General features: G+C 43.9%; 1 long non-coding RNA gene across 1 annotated transcript; it reads right to left on the reverse strand.

The window, feature by feature from the left end:
• Nucleotides 1-2,325: 2,325 nt before the first annotated feature.
• On the reverse strand, nucleotides 2,326-3,157 carry LOC118247414 (uncharacterized). Its single transcript, XR_004778432.2, has 2 exons — nucleotides 2,887-3,157; nucleotides 2,326-2,772 (listed from the first exon to the last, which is right to left on the reverse strand). It is a non-coding gene; the product is annotated as an uncharacterized LOC118247414 (long non-coding RNA).
• Between the last annotated feature and the right edge of the window lie 2,879 nt (nucleotides 3,158-6,036).

The raw sequence follows: 6,036 nt of genomic DNA on the forward strand, positions 1-6,036 counted from the left end.
ACAAACTAAGCACACAAGGATTGGGTCCTGAACACATCAGAAGCATTTGAGGCCCCATATTGATTTGAGAGTAGCCCAATGACTCTATTAAAGCAGACTAGATAATACTATGCCCTACAAGAAAGAAAGGCTTAATTGCATTTACTTAGTCATTTGAGGTCAGTAATAACTCCTTATATGAACACTGAATGGAGATGCAAATACTGTTTCTGTCATGAGAGAAATTTCAGTGAATTAGCAAAATAGGCCTTAATAAACAATATATGCATGTGCAACAACTTGCAGATAAAAGCAATACCACTTTGACAGTTTAGTTGTAGAAAACACTTCAAAAAATTTAAATATTTTAAGAAAACATCCTGATTTTGTAGGCCTTGACAACTGTTTCAGATCTCAACTTGTGTTTAGTCTAAACTTCCAGTGTAACCACATCAGAGAGTCTTCCATGCATGAGGTCTTGCCCTTGTTTGCATTCAAATCAGCAGCATTAAGTTGCTTATCTTGAGGTTGAATAAATAAACTCTAGTCTTCTAGTCAGACAATGCTTAATGAAGACCCGCGTTCAGTCATCGATGTCACATGAAGTGCTGCAGTTGGGAGACCCCACAAGCCGTACCTTCTCCCCATATCCCAAGGCTTCGTAGCCGTGCTCATAATATGGGACGTGACGTGACTGCACGTAAGTGGGATGTTCATGGTAACTGTTAAACTACAACGTAAACTTGCTGTGTTGGGAGGGTTGCATCAGCCACCACGGTGTGCTTCTGATGGACTATCTTAGAAATAACTTCTTCAAAAATACACAGAAGAGATGGACTTTTATCTGCAATTAACTGACTTTGGGATAGTTTCATTATCAATGGTCTGCAACGTCTAATAAGGTGATGTTGTTGGCTAACATGTAAGGCTGCCACAGTTCAGTAGTGCATCACATCAAATTAAATTGTTGGTGTTATGATATCACCAGAATCCCTTTGAGTGAAGGGGAGCAGTATTTTAGTCTGCTTCTAGTAGAACTTTGCTAATATTAGCTACTTAATGCAGCACGATTTTAAACAGTCATTTATCATGGGACATTTTGATGACAAAGATTACAAGAAAAATAAAAGTGGCCCTGTATCCCTGAGGTGGGATGTCTTTATGCTGTTTTGTTGCATACTTGTCTGTATAATTCACATCTTTTATGACAGTTTTACATTCTGTGACTCAGTGTTGGTCACATTACTGTATTTGAGACTGACAATGACTCATCAGTGCTGTGTGACTTGTCGTGTTGCCTTCTTCATGTTAATTACTATTGCGTTCTCACTGGTAACTTGTTTGACCTCCACTACCATGCCTAGAGTACTACAGAAATGGGGGATAGCCTGGCAGCCACAGCAGTTGACAGTCTGTTTTAGAAAGACAAGAGCGTGTCAGACCTCCCTGGCAGCTTGCTTACCATCGATACAATGCCTGCTGCTCCATCCTGGGCACTTGGGCACCCACCTTCCCTCAGAGGTGACGTTTGTTTCTTCTGTGAACTCCATGGGTGTCCTACTGGCAAAAGCACCACCGGGGGCATGCTGAATTGGCCCGTTTTCTTGGCTAACCAGGTTCCATGCTGGCTCTCTTGTTTTGTTTTTCCCCCACCTACCTGGGGTGGAGGCTACCTGGCTGCCCTCAATCCCTGCAGTTGACAGAGCAAGATCCCGGCAGTACACTCCATTGCAACATCCCTAGCCAGCCTTCTGTGGCTCCTCTTCTGCTGCTCGCTCACCCATGCCATCCCTGAAGACTCCACTGGAAGTTGCATTGCCCTGAACACTGCCAGAACACAGCTTATTCAGTTACCGGTTTATTCTTGAGGACTGACCAGGCAGCGTTCATCACAAAGTCATTGCTGGCCAAACAGAGAAGAGACTTGCTCTGGAGTTGTTCAACAGTTTCTTTATTCTCGACATTTTACTCTTAAGTACAAGCACAAATACTATCTAAAAGGAGCTGATCTTGAGTTAATACTGGAAGTGTAGTGTGAGCAAATAAGGATTTTCCACTTGTTCAAATTCAAATATGACTGCATTATGATAAATTGGCTCTGTATAAAATTGAGAAGAAAAGGGTGCAATCACACCTTCATGATTGCCTTCAGGAAAACGAGTGTTTCATTTATAGCCTACTCCTGTGCAAATGCATGTTAAGAGGAAATAAAAAGGAAAAAGAAAAAAAAAACCACAAACCTCCAAGTGGGCTTCTCAAAATATTTACGTAACTGAAAAAAATTGCAGAAGAAACAGCTCATCACAAAGTCAGATTTTACTGTGACTCTTGTTAACTTTTCAGTACTTCTTTGTCTGTAATGGTAAAAGCTTCACTTTTATTTTCTGTGAACACAGAGGGGAATTAGTCACTTCTTAGCATGAAGCCCTCAGTTAGAAGTCAAAAAGCTTATTTATTTACTTCTTAATTAAAAAATAATAATCTACTAATTCAGAGAGAAGCGAAAGAAAATTTTGGAACGTGCTCAAGAGGTTAACTTCAGTGTTAGTGAAATTATTAGAAACAAATGGTGCCCAGCCACAAAGGTAAGGATATGGGATCCGTCCCATTCCAGTCACAAGCTGTAACTGGCATCGATGTAACATGGCGGCTGAGTGCCTTCTTTGCTTCTTGACGTAAAGGCAAAGGTTAGCAGCTCCTGCGGGGTGAAGCTTGAGTCCTAAGTCCAAATGTGACAATGGTTACATCAGCTGGTAGACCTTGGCATTGTGCTGGAGCTCCTGTCCCCCGGTGCTAGGGGTAAAGAGAGAGAGAGGCAGAAATGGGGGCCTGGGATAGGAGGAGGCTGCAGCACATGGGTGAGGATAGGTAAAGGAAGCAGGAGGAGGAGGAGGAGGGATCACTCACTGGTGGGGTTACAACAGGAGATGGTCATCTGCACAGGCCAGGTTTGGGATGAATTGGGAACTATGTGTCTGCAGGATTGGTGCTTCCCCTGCCAAAGGTAGCTGCAAGCCACCATAACTCATGTGGAAAAGGAACGGCTCATTAGAGCTTGCAGAAACCATGGGGAGCTCCTCCAGCAACATGTCCCAGAGCCAGCAGAAGAACAGCTTTTGTCTGTGTGTTTCTGAATCATGACAAGACAAAATCCTCCTGATTGCTTCACACCAAGCAGCCTCCCCTCCGCCCTCGCCGGTGCCCAGCCTCCCCCTCAGCCTGGCCCCGGGGTGCTGGGAAGGCCCAGGGCCAGGGCAGGGGTGGGCCGCAGGGCTGCAGCTGTGGCGGGTCGGGGAGCTCCTTCTGGATGGCAACCACAGGCTTTCCTTTGGCTTTCCCTGGATCCTGTTTTCCACTCCGAGATTAAAAATCTCCCCTCAGGGGAGAGTGAAAAGGAAATTGTGTGGCAGGCTTTGCTATGTTTCCAGCTGACTTTTTCCATAGAAGTGGGCAGCTGGGCCCAGTGTTTCTTAAGATGCCTTTACAGTAAGGGTAAATCCTGATCCTGCAGAAGGCAATAGCAAGTCTCCCGTTGACCTCAGTAGGGCCATAATTTCTTCTTGGGTTCAAGATGCATTAGGAATTGCTTTGAGATCCTGCGGACAAAAAAAAGGTAAAGGCACAAATAAAAATTTCCCATTCAGAAGCCGTTCTTAGTGCTTAGCTCAGTTCATCGGGTTTAAAAATATTTTCAATGTTTTTCTGATCCTGTTTATTAGGAGTATATCAGTACTATCCAGGGGCAGATATTATCTAAGGATCTTTGACTCTTCAGTACCTCTCTTCACTGTTTTGTCAAAAAAAGGAGAACAAGATTAGTTTCTCAAAAATGATCAGTTGCAAAATGCTTGTTTTGATTTTGGGGTCTTTTAAAAGAAGTAGTCATATCTATTTGAAATGGGGCTACTTTTACTTCTATGCATGCTGCTGACATGAAATGTCTAGCAGGTATTTCTACCATCATTTGTTTTTCCAATTCTTTGTAAAAATTCCATTTTATATTTTCTCAGAACTGTTTTTTTTTCTTGCAGCAGTTCTGGAAATAGCTTTTCTTCACAGGCAGTAAGGGGATGTGTACCATCCACAGAGGCAGCCTGGAGAGCAGGCACAGGCAAACTGCAAAACAACATAACTTGTGGAATTAACACTTCACGTTGACACCCATTAAAAATATTCAGAGATTGACTCAGCCTGCCTGTGCTGCACAAATAACATGCTTGGCTCTGAGTGATTCGAGATCTTATCTGCTTTCAGTGCAAGTTCAGTGTAGAGGGCCTGATCCTGTTCTTATTAACTTCCAAAGGAGTTTTGCTCTTCACTTCAAAGAGAATTACATCAGCAGCATTTGCAGTGAAGCGCATGCAGTTCCTGTATCTCTTCCCTTTTTTCTCTTTTTTTTTTTTTTAAATTATATTCTAAACTACAGCAAAACAACAACAACAACAAAAGAGGCTAGAAAGCAGCAAAATAAATTTTTCTGTTGAAGAGGGTTCTTGCATGAAGGCTCTGTTTATTTGGAGTTCTTAAGTGCAAACCGAAAGTAGAAACCAGCAAGAGCAGAGCTTATCAAGTGTTTGGTTATATAGAGAGAGACCAGAGCCCCCTCCATTCCCATTGTCCCTGTGTAGGGAGCCTTGCACAGTCTATAGTATCCTTTGCACTTTGCACACCTACTGGCAAAGGCCTCACAACCTGCTGGAACCTGGAGCTGAGCAGTTACGTTCTGCCTCTGTTAAAACATCCACACAAACAACAGTGCCTGCAGTGGTCACTGCAAACAGCTCTCTAAACCCTGGGGAAGTCAGCAGCATTCCTTTTGTGTTTTCTCTGTGCATAGCTTTTGAAAGGGAGGAGGCATGTATGGAGGAGGGATGGGATGGAGCAACCATTGGGGATTTTGTTTGTTTTTCTGTTTCTTCCAGGCTGTCAGATTAAACAGCAGAATGAATTCACTGGCATTTTGCCTTTTTAGTTTTATTGTTTTGTAGAAGAAAAGCCTTGTGACTCTACAAATACCAGTTCCTGTGGGGAAAGGGGGCAGCAAGCACGTCACTCAGCCATTTTCCATACTTCATGTGTTTTAAAACCCCTCTTTGTGCTGGAAGCTCCAGCTTCTGGCTCCACAAACTCATTGCCCACCATGGTTCCAAAAGAACCATCCCTGCCCATGGAGGCCCAGAGGGGACCCCTGGCCTCCGCAGTCCCCTTTCCTCCACCTCCAGGCACCTGCCTTGGTTCAGATGTTGATCTCCGCTGTGTTTGTCCATGAGGAAGTCACACAAAAGCATCATCTGCTGCTACCTGGCACCAAATGGTCATGAGATGGTGACAAACTTGAATACTTCAAATTAATCTGCCAAACTCAAGCCTATAGACTTCAGTCTAAAGGGTCTTGTATCCCCATTTCCTATTACCTGAAGCCTGCTTACCTGGTTTAAAACCTGTGAAGGCATCCACTGTGGGGGATGCTCTGTGCTGTCCTGAGGGAGAAAACATGAACCAGCTCGCTTCCAGTCTTTGAGGGTTTTTCCCCCTTGCCCTGTTTGATTCTCAGTCAGCCTTGCCAACTCCTCACCATGCCAAAAGATGGTTTTCTTACCCCCATACTGCAAACGGGGGGAGGCATCCCTCCAAGCTGTTTCCTTCTTGCTTTGGCAAATCTTCTATCACGAGAGTCGGGGCAAATGACATGTGGTGACATGACCCTCTGTTTTCTTCTCCACTGTAACTACATCAGCCACTGGAAGCTTTGCAGCTCTCTGGTGGGTCCCAATGAGTGTTGCCATCTCAGCCTGTGCTGGTCTCCACGAGTATTTGTTGAAATATAAGGGGAATCTGAGCCTGCACGTTGGGGATTAGCATGCCTAGCGGGACTTAAAATCTGTGTTCAAATGTTAGCTCCAAGGCCAAGAGATCAGGAATAGGACTCAGGACTCAAATTTACCATACCTTCCTTGCTTGTTCTGATAAATAAGGTAGTTCTGAGGCTGTCATTTTTTTTTTTTTTTTTTCCTTCCCACAAAGGAGCTACTAAGCATCTTAGGTTTCTCACAATGC

This window comes from Cygnus atratus, chromosome 2 (genome assembly GCF_013377495.2).
Source record: "Cygnus atratus isolate AKBS03 ecotype Queensland, Australia chromosome 2, CAtr_DNAZoo_HiC_assembly, whole genome shotgun sequence".
In the NCBI taxonomy this organism is placed as follows: Eukaryota; Metazoa; Chordata; class Aves; order Anseriformes; family Anatidae; genus Cygnus; species Cygnus atratus.